At 44.7% G+C, this 15,171-nt stretch overlaps 1 long non-coding RNA gene across 1 annotated transcript; it reads right to left on the bottom strand.

The window, feature by feature from the left end:
- Positions 1-1,459: 1,459 nt before the first annotated feature.
- On the bottom strand, positions 1,460-12,670 carry LOC142785179 (uncharacterized). The gene is made up of 2 exons (XR_012888865.1): positions 12,544-12,670; positions 1,460-2,360 (listed from the first exon to the last, which is right to left on the bottom strand). It is a non-coding gene; the product is annotated as an uncharacterized LOC142785179 (long non-coding RNA).
- Positions 12,671-15,171: the final 2,501 nt, after the last annotated feature.

Below are 15,171 nucleotides of genomic sequence, written 5' to 3' on the forward strand. Positions count from 1 at the left end.
CTTATACTGTTTAAGAAGCGTTAAATCTTTTTGATTAATAAATTGATGGTACATGATATTTGGTGCTTTAATTTTCTGATTTAACTCTTTTGTTACTCATGGTTTCCTACTTTTTGTGTATTTTTGCATAACGTTTAGAAAAGGCTTCCTCGTAGCAACGCTTAACCTCTTTCAGAAATCTAGCGTATGAGATGCTTTGGTTTTCTTCCTCGAGAACATCTGAACAGTCGACAAGCTCGATCATTGAGCGAAAGGCAGAAAGAGATGTTTAATCAAACCTACGATAAGGAACAGGAGCAGTACGAGTTCGGCATATTATGTTTTTTTAGCAGGAAAGATGCAGAATATGGGTAGGTGGTCACTCAAATCGCTCGCGGAAATTCTAGAAATAACATCACTTTTATCAAAGTTAGTAACACACAAATTAATCAGGGTTTCACTTATTCCTGTAATTCTAGTTGGCGAATATACTACAATTCCACAGGAGTATGATTCGATCAAATTTAATAATTGAGGAGTGTTTCTCAATATATCAATGTTAAAATTACCAACAAGAACAATAGGCAACACTTCTGTAGACACATATTCAAATAGGGAAGTAATATACTCAAAAAAAGGTTTAGTATCATATGAAGGGGGGCGGTAAACCGAAGCAATAACTGTTCCCACGCCCTTAACAACGACGAATTCATAATTTACCAAAACACCCGAAAATTCACCCAACACATCATAATTATTACCATCCCTTATTATACAGAGAGGTCTTCCACCTCTACGATCGGATCTATAAACACCTTCTGATCTATAACCAGAAAAGTGTACAAAATCCTGATCATTCTGAAACCAAGTTTCCGTAAATGCCATTAAGTTAAAATTGTATTCAAGCGACTCAAAAAATGAATCAATTTCTAGTTGTTTGTTGTTGAAGCTTCTAATATTTACATGGAAAACAGACAAGATATCATCTTTACTGCTCACGTTATCTATTAAAAAATTGAACGAAGAAACATGGTGATGCACAATATTAGTGTGGTCAGCCATCGAAACAGAAATGCAAAAAAGGAAAGCAAGAACGCGGCGAAGTTATCTGCGCTCAAGCAATTTTATCAAGATCCGCTTCGCATTCGATGCGCAATGCACGCTGGCCAGAAGCTTTACGTACAAAATGTTTTTCATCCTTCTGCCACACAAAATCGTAGTGCATTTCTCGGGCCTTCATCATCCAGAGAAGTTTTTTTTCCTGCGGCGTCAAATTCTCTCTGAATTGAACCGCAAGTTTAGCATCTCTAAGTTCAGTTTTCTTGGACATCCACTCATCACGTAAAACACGTGAAGTGAAACGAACTAGTATTGCGGGATTGTTTCCAGGCTTAGCTGGCAGTCTGTGTAACGCCTCAAGGTCAGTGTGGGTCAACGCGGGAAGGCGAAGTTTGTTAGCCAGTTCGTTAATCCTTCCAAGCAAATCCTCTTTATCGAAACCGACATACCATGTATTTCTAAATTATGCCGTCTACTATATTGTTGTAGAGCATTTACTTGTTTTTTTTTCAATTCGGAAACTTCCTGCGTACTGCTAGGCGATTCTGCAATTTCAACTTTCTTTCTTAGGCTTGCGATTTCAGCAGATTGCTTTTTCAATTCTGCAAGCACCGTGTCGTACTGTTCTGACAGGTACTCAATCGAGGGCTCCAATTTATTAACAGTTTCTTTGACAGAAAAAAGGGCATCCACACTGCTCTGGATTATTGGTAACTGAGCCAACTTCTCGTTAATTTCAATGAGCACTTTTTCGAGTGCTTTTTCATCTCTCAGGCCACCCCTGCAGACTGATTGCTACAAGCAGCTGAGACGACGCATGTCTGGCACTTCCATGTTTTTTTCATTGTGTCACCCTTGGACTTGAAGGTGGTTTTGGTTAAACCCGAGCATGAACCTAAATGGTAACCGTAGCAACATTCGGAGCACGTTGGATACGAAACATTATCTGGTAGAGCCTCACTACAAACCAAACACAGCTCAGACGTTTCTGTTCATGCAGCACAGGGGTTAAAAAAAAGTACAGCTCGAAAAGTACAATCGACGCAGCAGCGGTGGTGGCAATACGTTATAGGTAGTCAGTGAACAAAAAAAAACACCCTGCGAAAGCAAAAGGCAACGATCTATGAAGATCCAGACGTCTTTCTTGTTGCCACCACCGCTGAGCATATGCCCGTCGACAGGATTTCCGCCGTCTTTTATCTTGTCCAGGTGTGACGTAGGAACGGTGGGCGTAGAAATCGGGGTCGATAATGGCTCCTATCTGGAAGCTACAGCAGGCAGTCGGCGTTCTTCAGTCTGGCTGATTTCCTGACGGGCAGTATCTGCAAAAGCAGAAGGTAACGATCACTGAAGATCCAGACGTCTTTCTTGTTGCCGCCACCACTGAGCAAATGCCAGATGTATTCGAGTCAACCACAAGCGCAACCTGGTTGCTGTGGACACTTTGCCTCCAGTACATTCACCGTATTGGCTGTGATGATTTGTGAAGTGAAAGCCAAACAACTCGTCACCAACACCCGTGTGAGCACAGTACTTGGTGTAGACGCATGCATTAATGCCGAGGACATCGCACCGAACATCACATCAACTGTACCCATGATGTCATGTACACGATGAGGCAAATGCTTCACACTAACTTTCGAAGGCACCAGCATCCATCGAGAAATTTGTTTTGTGTGTGGCAACGAAACTGAAGTTTTTTTTTGGTAGAGCACCAGACACACATACGAATGTTTTTTTTTTTGCAGGAGATTAACAAGATGAAGTCTTTGAAGTATTGGATCCTCTCCCCCAAAAGAATAGTTGGCTTGCTCATATTGACAGTCGAGAATAACATTCAACTTGAAGAGGTGATCTTACGCTACAAAGCCAAGCAAATTATCAAGAATTCTCAAGTAAGCTCAAAGGGTGTGTTTCAGTTGCAGATGGAATGTAAATAGTTTTTGATCGGTGCTACAAAGAAAGTCTTAAAGCCAAGCCACTTGAAGTTTGCAGTCGTTGAAGGGGTGGTGCCACCAAATTTGTGGCATGCGTGTTCTATGCTGCAAGCGTTTCCTTCAGCTTCAAGAAGCATGATGCACGCACCAAGATTCGTGTATTTCCGCAAAATATTTCAATATTACTCTACTTATGTGGACCATTTTCGGTTTCGGTTTCGCGGCGCAGAGTTGGATAGTGACGTCGATACATAGGTGGCTTGGCCACGTGATCACTGAAGGCTGTGACGCGCATCGTGCTGAGTTTCGTCTGCTCTCACACACACGTGCCACACAAACGCTAGCAAAACAGAACGCTTTCGCAGATTTCGATGCGTAGCACTTAGCCGAGAAGCGATCGAAATTGTGCGAGTAATACAGCAACCGCTGCATCGCTGGTACGTTGGGAACGCTCATGTAGCAGATGGGGGAGGTCACTCCCGTCACTACAGACCTGGTGTGACGTCACGACAACTGCCGTTGCTTCTCCTTTTCTGAAACGTCAGTGCTGCTGCGCAAGCGATGGGCCTAGATCACGAGAGTGAGCATTCAGCTACACATTTATAGGTGAATTAAAATATACTGTATGAGCTTGTAGGGTCCAACCCTTCGTGTGGAGAGTCCTTGTATATGGAGGAAATCCACAACAAGCTTGGGATAGCATCGAAATTTGGTGGCACCACCACTGTAAGCGCCTTTCTTTACTAGACCGGACACAGGTTAGTTCAAAGCCCAACGAATGTCTTACAGATTTTAGAAACTGTTCGATGCCCTCATAGCTGTGAGTAAAAAAACTAACACTTTCGAGATCCTGCGTTGATTGAGTACACGAAGCTTCTGTAGCAACAGAAACATAAGCTTAGACAACAATATAAAAATATATAAAAAATAAGACAAGTGTCGGAGCATTGTAAAGCTTCCGCTCGTCCTCAGTCATGGCCAAGCAACATAGTAGTAGTAGTAGTAGTACTTTATTTACAGTAAGCCGGATACAGAGCTCACTGCAGGGGCAAAGGGCTAAAGGCGAACAGCCTGACAAAGGCCCTTGTCCCTCCGCAGTCCGTGACAGTGCAAAGCTTAAACATCAGCACTGGCAAACAATATATATATTCAATACAATGATTTCAAGCAACTTGCAATTTTACACAGAAAATTTAAACATAAATAGCCTAAGAAGTTTACATAACACATTTCAAAAATTAAAGGTCACTCTCGTAAAAATTCACAACTAAATGATATCAATAAAACAACTCGAAAACAGACACAAAATGCATGCGGATACAGTGAATTGCGCTGTATACACTCGTATAATGACATAGAAATTTATGAACAATTTAAGCACTTGCAGAGGCATGAGACTCCATTACGTAATTTCGATAGTGTAGACCGGTGGTTATGAATAAGTTCTTTATTTGTTTCTTGAAAGTCGCACTACTAGCCCTAAAGTTCAATTGATCTGCAAGGGTATTTAAAACCTGAGGTACCTGGTAAGCAACACTTTGTTTTCTATACTTGGTTCTTGTTCTAGGAGCTCGTTTCTTTTGTTCTCGCAGACTGTAGTGTGGTCTTTCGGTGCAACTTTCTTCATATAGCTTAGTGTTTTGTATTCACTGAAGCAATTTCAAATGATATAATTGATCAATTCTGAGTATGGAATGTTTAATGAATAGTGGACCAGTGCGCAAGTCTTGTAGGTTCCCCCTGTATTTTTCAAAGCAGCGCTATAATTTCTTTTGTATAGTTATTAGCTTATGGTAATTGCCTTGTGATGTCGTTCCCCAGACTAGCATCCCATAAGTTACTTTAGAATGGAAGAGTGCATAGTACATACTTATTTTTAACCTCAATGGGATTAAGTGCATTGTTCTAAAAAAACAACCAACTATTCGCGCTAATGCGGTGATCAGATGATTTACATGTGTGTTCCAGTTTAATTCCTCCTGAAACCATACACCAAGAAACTTTTGTTCCCTAACATGTGCGATGCAATTTCCTTTGAATTTTACAGCTATGTTACTAATAGGTTTGTTTATAGGTCGGAATATCATATAGGTTGTTTTTTTGCATTCAAGCGCAGTCCATTTTGTCTTAACCAATTTGAAAGATTGCTTAGATAATTATTTACACTGACCTCAAGTGATATTAGATTGTCTGATGAAAAGAAAACATTCGTATCGTCAGCGTACATTATAAGTTCAGGAGAATGAGGTATATCGACAATATCATTTATATAGGCAAGGAACAATAATGGCCCCAGTATAGACCCTTGGGGGACTCCTTGATTTAATTTCATCTTTGCAGAAATAGTGTTATTCAGTTGTACATATTGATAACGATCTTCAAGGTAACTTTTGAACAGTTGTAATGCAACTCCACGCACCCCATAACTTGATAATGTATGAATCAATGATTTCAATTGTATGGAGTCAAATGCCTTTTGAAGATCAAGGAAGAGCCCAAGAGTATATTTTTTGTTTTCCATATTTTCGATTATCTTATCTTTGATATACAGTAGAGCTTGTTCTGTTGATTTATTTTTTGAAAAAAACCATACTGACTTTGTGTTATTATTTGATGCTTATCAAAAAAAGATGAAAGCCTATCATAAATAACCCCTTCAAATATTTTTGATATTGTTGGAAGCACAGATATAGGTCGATAGTTCGCTAAAGTATTGATATCACTACCTTTATGTACTGCAGTGACTTTTGCCACTTTTAACTGCTCTGGAAATACACCGTTAGTGAGGGTGAGGTTGATAATATAGGCCAACACATTAGATATCAATGGTGACACCATTTTTAACTCAACAAAACCTATCTCATCAATCCCTTATTCAACATTGTTTTAAGTTTTCTGATTAATCTTTCTACTTCAACCGGATTTGTGGGTGCGAGAAAATAGAATACGGCAAAGGAGACTTATCAGGAGTTGGAGCATTATCTCGCTTTTCATCCGTTAAAATAAAGGAACCCGCATTTATGAAATGTTCATTCATAACATTGGCCAACCTTTCACCACTGAAAATCTGACCATTAATTGTTAGGTCCTGTGTCCTAACACAACCCTTATTTGTATTCGTAAGCCCATTTATGACCTCCCATAGCTTCCTCTGGTCATTGTAAATGCTTTCAAATAATTTTTTATAGTAGTTCTGTTTAGCCTTCCGTATTTCTGAATTTAAAACGTTTCTGTATTTCTTGTACTCAGCTAAGGCGTCTGTGTTCCGCGAACGGATAAAATCATGATACAATTTATTCTTTAATTTTATGCGCCGGTAAAGATCATGATTTATCCAAGGCTTTCTGCATTTCTTATTTCTGCCACGTGAGCGCTTCAGAAGAGGAAATGCCGCATCATAGCTAGCACTTAACAACCTCATGAATGTGTTATAGGCATCATCAGGATTTTCTTCTCGATAAACAGTGTTCCAATCTATGTTCTCAACTAGCTGAAAAAATTGTTCCCGAGTTTTGCTGTTTTTAATTCGGTGGAAAGATGTCTCTGTTTTCTGACCATTTTGAGAAGTAATTCGTGCAAGAAAGAAGATGGGCATATGATCACTTATGTCATACGCAAATACCCCAGATTTTATATTCTGTGAACTTAAATTTGAGGCGCATATATCAAGGAGCGTAGCACTTGTTGCTGTAATCCTAGTAGGTGAACGTATAAAATTTGTACTTTCATATGTAAGTAAGATCGTTTCAAAATCTTTGGCATAAGGATCATTGGAACAGAGGTCAATGTTTATGTCACCCATGACTATGCAAGGAGAATTCCCGCGAACAGTTGAAAGCACAACATTAAGAAACTCAATAAATTTCTTTTTGTGGCCATGTGGTGGCCTATATACACCAATTACTATGAATGGGCCAACACACATTGTAATGCATTCAACATCATCGTTCATAACAGTATACTTATCAAGCAGTTCACTCGAAAGCGTATCCTTAAAATAAATAGCAAGACCTTCACCTTTTTGCTGGTTACGACCGAGAAGTTCATGACTATAGCCTGGAAAGAACGGAGCATCTTCTTTATAAGTAATCCATGTCTCGGAAAAAACTAGCACATCAAATCCGATAGCTATAAACCCAATAAAATTAGCAATGTCGTCGACCTTTCTTTTTATGCTTCTACAATTTATATGCAATGCTGTAAACAAGCCTCTTCCGGATTGAAATACCCTATTAAAGTCTTCAACACTGTAATACTTTTGGTTATTTACAAGATCAGTAATAGTGGAATGCTTTTCAATTTGTTATGACACATGCCACATCTAATTTCTAATTTTAGCCAGGCTTGTCTCATCCGCAATGTGTATCGCTCGTGATCCTTCATCTTTGCGTGCAAGGACTTTGCCACCGGATGTCCAGACAAATTTCCATGCGGCTTCTTTCTTTTTTTGTATTGCCGCTGCAAGCAATGCCTTGCCCTTCTGCGTCAAATGCGCATTTACAAAAATGGGCGTTTTTTATCATCCCTAAGCATAGAACTATCGAGCCTCTTCTTTCTACATTTCGCCAGTATGTCGTCACGTTTTGTTCTTTTTACGAAGCGAACGATTATTTTCTTCACACCAGGCTTAGGAGTGGGAATCCAGTGGCATGCGTCAATATCAGACAGATCAACTGCCGTGCCGACAGCTTCGCTTATCTTTCTCACAACATCCACTGGATCACTCCCGACCGGCGCACCCTTTATCTCAAGATTGTTTAGGCGCTGATACTGTTCGAGCTTATCGCATTTTTGTGACAGTTTCTTATTTTCCGGTTTCAATTCCATGTTTTGTCTTATGAGCTCTTGCATTTCAGCTCTCATATTCCTAATATGAGTGGCTACATCTTTCACCTCACTGCAGGTGTCAGAGCAAAAGGCTATGCTGTCTTTAATTTCCCGAATCTCACTTCTGAAATCGCGTTTGAAATTTTCAAATGCCTTCGACAGCTCTTTTAAATCCTTTAAATCTGCTGCGTCCTTTTCCGCGTCTTTCCCCGCACTTTTTGCGGAATCGTTCCCCATGGCAAAGCAAGAACACTTCACTCAAAGCAAATACACTTCACGCTGTGTTCGGCAGCAGTGCACAGGCACAGGAGCAGACTTAGACGTGAGTAACACCGTTTCTCACCTGCGAAAGCAGATTTGTTACGATCCGTCCGGTTTGTGCACTGCCGCCGAACTGCGTGGTCCACTCGGCGATGCCGTCTTTTTAAGCGTTTTTCAGGTCCAGGTCACGTGAAACGTCCAGGTGACGTGAAACTCCAGGCGCAGGCACAGGACCACGATGAGCAAAGTGGTGGCGACGCGTCCGTCTATCAAGGCGATAAGGGCGGTATCCGTGAGCCAAGTTGAAGCCAGCAAGCTGCGAAAGCAGGAGATTTGTTACGATCCGTCCGGTTTGTGCACTGCCGCCGAACTGCGTGGTCCACTCGGCGATGCCGTCTTTTTAAGCGTTTTCCAGGTCCAGGTCACGTGAAACGTCCAGGTGACGTGAAACTCCAGGCGCAGGCACAGGACCACGATGAGCAAAGTGGTGGCGACGCGTCCGTCTATCAAGGCGATAAGGGCGGTATCCGTGAACCAAGTTGAAGCCAGCAAGCTGCGAAAGCAGAAGATTTGTTATGATCCGTCCGCTTCGTGCACTGCCGCCGAACTGCACATATGAATGTGGATTCAGTGTAAACCGATAGGTATGCATTGTTACAAAAGATGGCGACGCCAACACGGTCCCGAAGGCGCCACTGCTTCAAACTCCGCCGGTAAGGTCACCAGCCGTTTGGTAGCGTAGGTTTCTCAGCTCGCGACTGCTTCTGCGCAGACCTGATAGACAAGCGGATGAAACGACGGTGAGTTAAACAAGGTTTATGTACAGCATATATACAGAGGCGTTACAAATTCGGCACTGGGGCCGACAGCTTAGAGACTCGAAAAGCTGAGCTCTCTTCTCTGACACATAGATCTACTGCTCGCGACGCGACGCAGGGCTTTTTTATGCACCGGGAGGATTCTTTGAGTAACGAAATGTCCAACCAGAAGCGCCCCTGGCCGTGAGGTCAGAATCCTCCAATGGGGGTCGCCGCTGGGCTGCGTCATTCTCATCGAATCCGGAGCCGCTGCGCGTGATTGCAGCCAAGTACGAGTGACGTCGCCGCGCATTGCGTCAGACTCGCCAGACATCAAGCTGCCGATTGCTTCGACGGACTCGTGGGCTGAGGGAGCTCGGTGGGCGTTTTGGGGACAGATCGGCGCCGCCGCGTGCTGGCCTTGACACAGATTGTCTTTTTCAGAGGCATGGACGTTCGGTGTGGACTCGCAGGCATAACAGCACCCCCCCCCTCCCGCTAGACAATGCGCCGGAAAGTCGAGCTGCTTCCACGTGGCTTGGATGTCAGGCACGCTTGTTCGCCAGGTCCCTCCAGGTTCGCCTCCAGGGCCATGGGGAGAATGCCGCTCCAGACTCTGTTACGGGAAGACATCCCATTCTGGAGGACGCATCCCTGCTCCACTGGCTTGTCGCCACAACTTGTCGGCCAGCTTCGCTCGTCTCTTCTGACGATCTTTGGTCTCAGCACTTGTCGATGGTTCTGCAACTTGTCAAGAACGGTTCGACAACAGACAACACAAGCAAGTGCCCTCGGTCACCCGACAAAACACCAGACAAAGTATGTTACAACATATACCTAGCTACGTGTCTGTCGGAATTTCGTTCCCTCTACATCAAGAGGCACATGTGGGACACAGGACTCCTAAAATGAGAACTCACATTTTTTTCACGTACAACAACGTAACGAAATAGAATAGAACACAAAGTTGGCTCCTTGAGCTCAATCTGGACAAGAGCGCTCAGCTAAAGTCGTGATGAGGAGAAAATTTTGCCTCGAATCGCCAGCGAGAAACCGAAAGGTGGAGAAGGTACTAACACGCACGGCTTATAGCGTCTGCACTAGCGTTTAGCTTTCCTTTGTTTGTTGCGAACGTCCAAGTTGTGCTGTTGGAGTATCATGCTCCACCTCAGTAACCGGCCACGTTTAGGTGACGATACCTATGCGGTACCAACAGCTGCTCACACTTCCGACACTGCACAGATGTGTTACTACATTATGGGAGTCTAGACTTTTTATAAATAAACATTCCTTTTCAGGTCCTCCTTCTGGACTTCACTTAACCCAGGCTCTAGGCTCAACAGCTCCAAGCTTACCTCCGATCCCCTTTCGATTACATCACTAGAACTCAAAATTTCTGCTCCCTCTTCCTCTGAAGCATTCAACAGCAGATTCACGACCGCTTGACGTTGGACGCATGGTTTCAATAGTTGACGACGATACTTTTATGGAACCAAGAGCTGCTCATACTTGCGACCTTGCGCGTTGGTGTAGCTCCGATACAGGAGCCCTGCTTCCTCAAAAAAAAGACACATTCTTTTTCTTTTTTCCCAAGTTTACGCTTTCCATTAGCGCTTTAATCGAGAAGTCCTCACGCTGCTCTCGAATGAGTGTTTTTAGATAAACCCTGGACAGCTTACTCCAACTTTCGGCTACAGGCGAGAGTGTTGCAGCCCTCTCGCTCTGACTCAATGGTGCCATGTTGTCTCCTCCTGCTACGGAAACCGGGCCAGTCGCTTCGGCGATGGGCCGCTCGAGTGACTGCTCACATGACTCACACGGAGAATTTCCTCTTTGAGGTTCCGTCGACTCGCCGCCAAGGTCACTTGATGATTCACCACATTGAACAAGATCAAGCTCCTGCGAAAGCTTCCGCGCTTGCGATCGCGTGAGGCCATGTACGCTAAGTTGGGGAAGAACGATTTACCCTGCTCTTTGATAAGCTGCTCGGAGTTGTTAATGAAAAGATAAGGAAAACGATAGGGAAGCGCGGCAGACACAGCCGCTTCGGTGCGAAGCTTATCGAACGGGCCTTCAATGACAACCGTAGCGATTGGTTAGCAAGCACCCTGCTCCTCGGCGACTTGCCTGATCCACGCGCATTCTCCTGTAAAGTCATCCGGAGACACCAATGAAGGATAGACAATGTCCATGGTTGCCGCTGAGTCTCGAAGTGCTTGACACGTTTTCCCATTCACACTAATTTCTTGGAAATACGGCTCCAACAACCGCACGTTCTTTTCCGGCTCTAGGATTGTTGCGAAGCAAACTGTTGCTTAGAGTTTATCGCGATGTGCCCTTCCTTTTTGCAGTTGTAGCAGGTTAGCGGCTTCCGTGATTCAAATGCCTGTGTGGTATGAGTGTGTTGTTTAGGAACCTCACTCAATTTCTCCGCTTCCGTTTGCCCTTTCCCTACAGTGTCCTTCATAAGAGACGGGTCCTTCCTTAAAATATGGGGCGTAGCGGGTTTCCGTTTATCAGGTTTCTTTGAAAGCCGTCTTTCCTTTCATCCTTTTCAACGCGCACTGCTCTGCTATGCAACTTTCGGCGAGTATAATACTTCTCAGCTAACTCTGCCGCCTTGTTTAGCTGTACTTCAGCATGTTTGTGCTGCAGCCAAAGCTTGACATCCTCCTCGATGAAGCGGTAGAATTGCTCCAATGCAATGCATTCTACCATTTTATCGCGATCGTCACAAACACTTTCGCCCTTGAGCCATTCAAATAAATCGGCTTTAAGACGAAACGCGAAGTCAACGTGTTACTCATTGCCCTTTTTCGTATACCTGAACCTTTGCCTGAAGCGTCGGGTGACAACTTATAAAGTCTCAAGAGTACTTCCTTAACTTCGTCATAGCTCTCAAACGCTTCCCTCGACAAGCACGTTATCACGTCGCACACTTCGCCAGGAAAAAGAGCTACCAGGTTCCGTGCCCAAAGAGACCACTCCAAAGCATTTCGCTCACAGACGCGTTCAAACATGACGAGATACTTTGCCATGTCCTCGCCTACTACGAACGGTGGCAGTTGGTCGTGAATTCTCAAACCGCTGGCCTGAACTGTCGCAGAAGCTACGCTAGGCGCCTGCGAACACTGTAGGATTGCCAATCATATTCATTTCAACTCATATCGCTCCTGTTTTCCGGCCTCCTCACGCTCACGACGTTTGCGCCTTTCAGTTTCTTCACGTTCGCGAACTTCTACTTCTCGCCTTTCAGCCCCCTCGCGGAGTGCTTTGATATTCGCCCAGGCCTCATCGACCTCCTCAGCCGACACTCCTTCATCCTTCATGATCTCAAGGATCGCTTGCTTTTGTTTCGGACGGCCCAAAGTAATGCCGAGTTCCTAACAAATTTCAATGAGTTCCTTCTATTTAAGGTTCTCTATCGTTCACACTAGCTTCTTGCTGCTTGCCCCTGTTAAGAATCTACTTGCCGTACCCACGATAAGTCTACTCGCAAGACGTGCAAGCAATTTTAACACTGCCGTGTTTGCACCCTCCGCAATAACTTTGGTTTCAAAGCACTGAGACTTTGCTTGAAACGATCAAAGCTCACTCTAATGCTTCACACAGCCCTTCTCTAAACTACCATAACCTGAGCTAGAGTAGTCGGATGAACTGAGGGGAAAACATCAGGCACTCACCGCATCGATGTCGCTGACGCCGGCCGATCCCGCAGCTGCCAACCACTGTTACGAAAGACGGCGACGCCAACACGGTCCCGAAGGCGCCACTGCTTCGAACTCCGCCGGGAAGGTCACCAGCCATTTGGTAGCGTAGGTTTCTCAGCTCGCGACTGCTTCTGCGCAGAGCTGATAGGCGAGCGGACGAGACGACGGGGAGTTAAACAAGGTTTATGTACAGCATATATACAGAGGCGTTACAAATTCGGCTCTGGGGTCATCAGCTTAGAGACTCGAAGAGCCGAGCTCTCTCCTCTGACACATACCGTATTTACTCGATTCTACCGCGCCCTCGATTGTAACGCGCACCCGATTTCCATGACAAAAAAGTAAGACATCAAATGCAACGCGCACCCATTTTTTTCGCTGACCTGCACGATTACACCACTCGAAAAAACAACTCCTTTCGGGAGCGTCTTCTATTTATATATGAGGTACGGGGGAAGCTTGTGCCCATCTGACGTATAACAGAGCATTGCCGTCACTGTAGTTTTACCGTGGATTGATGTCAGCACGCGAACTTCCTTCGCCCCCTTCTTCTCGATGGTTGTGGTGCCAGGCATGTCGAAGTAAAGAGGCGTTTGATCAGCATTCCCGATTTGCCCAAGCAGGTAGCCGTTGTTGGGCCGCAAGTTTAGGACAAACCTCTGAAAACTGTGAAGCTTTTCATCGTACTCCTCCGCAAGACTTTTCGCATGGCCCGTTCACCTTCGGAGGGAAAAGCCTTTTCTCTTAATAATGTTAGTTAGCCAGCACCTTCTCGTTTTAAATTGGCTCCGCGTTAGACGTTTTTCTAAGGCTAATTGCATAGCCCGCACTTGGAGCAGTTCTGTCATTACGGGCTGCTGTGCCGCTCGATGCTCAAGCACCTACTCGCCGAGCAGTTCTTATATTTGCGGAAACTGACCCTGCTGTGGTCCGCTGAAGCCTTTGCGTGAAGCTTTGCTGTCGACAATCTCCTGCTTTTGTTTCTGCCAGTCCCGCACGTACATTTCCGGAACACCGAACGATCGCGATGCGGCCCGATTTCTGCCCGTTTCTGCACACGCGATGACTTTTCTTTTAAATGCGGCATCGTGGTGCACTCGAGTTTTTGGAGTCGGCCCTTCCATGCCGTCAATGCTAATGCACTACAAGATGACGAACTCCTCAGCACACGTACGAAGCGCTGCACATGGGAAACACATAGGCAGAAATGGCCGACGCGCCATGATGACGCACTTAAGGGGCGGCCATTTTGGAAATGCCGATGACGCTAAAATGACCGTATTCATTTTTTAGTTCTCGATTCTACCGCGCATGCGATTCATGAACTCGCTTAACCGGAAAAAATGTGCCCGTTAGATTTGAGTAATTATGGTGGGTCTACTGCTAGCGCCGCGCCGCGCCGCGAAATTTTTTTTTATGCACCGGGAGGATTCTTTGAGTAACGAAATGTCCAATCAGAAGCGCCACTGGCCGTGAGGTCAGAATCGTCCAATAGGGGTTGCCGCTGGGCCTCTTCATTGTTATCGAATCCGGAGCCGCTGCACGTGGTTGCAGCCAAGGACGAGTGACGTCGCCACTCATTGCGTCAGACTCGCCGGACAGGAAGGCGCCGATTGCTTCGACAGACTCAAGGGCTGAGAAGCTCGATGTGCGTTGCGGGACAGATCGGTGCCTCCGCGTGATGACGCCGTTGAGTTGTTCGCGTCAGGCGGGCTTGCGTGCTGGCCTTGACACAGATTGCCTTTTTCAGATGCATGGACGTTCGGTGTGGACTCGCAGGCCTAACAGCATGGAGAATCCCAAAGACTTTTCCTATGTGTCACAGCGGACTGTGTGTTATGCGGCTGAGAAAGCAGGTGGTGTTCTGCAGCTTCCAATTACCAGGGAACGGAAGATAGCAGTATCAGCTGCTAGAGAGAAGTATGGAGCCAACTTGGAAGCCCAGAAAAAGCAGTACCTTGAAGCTTCAAAGCAGAAAAAAAAGCACTGCATAGAAGAAGAGGTTGACGCAATGAAATAAAAAAGGGCTAGAATCGATAATTTATGATCTCATGGCTTTTTAAGCTGCCTATGCTCAAAAAGCAGACAGAAACTGATGAGACACACTGTCAAGTCGAAGAGCTTGAGGAAGACAGCGGAGAACAAGACTGCTGAGCTACTCACTCAATCTCCAAATTCAGCAAAAGCTACTGGAGCTCACATGACGTGGGCAGCCATCACTCTTTTTGCACTTTGTGCTTTTTGCATTCATATATTCAGTAAACCTCACTTTACTTTATGGCATGCAATACAAGCGAAATTTCTGAGTGATGTGTACAAATAGGCAGCTGCCAGCAGCAACTTCCTGAAAATTTATGCGCATTTGAAGCAACTCACATCGATAAATTTGGTAAACCTTAATTATTTGTTATTGCATGCAATACAAGCAGATTATCACTGTGATATGTATTTTTATTTGTGCAATATTTGTGCGATCTTTTGAGAGCACTGTTTGAAAATTTTCTAGATGAATAAAAAAGCCTATCAAGGAGGGCCTTGAAAATTATAGAGCCTTGAAGTTCTTGAATATATTCTTAGTTCTTTAATTTTTTTCCCCTGATA

Source organism: Rhipicephalus microplus, chromosome 2, assembly GCF_043290135.1.
Source record: "Rhipicephalus microplus isolate Deutch F79 chromosome 2, USDA_Rmic, whole genome shotgun sequence".
NCBI classification, from domain to species: Eukaryota; Metazoa; Arthropoda; class Arachnida; order Ixodida; family Ixodidae; genus Rhipicephalus; species Rhipicephalus microplus.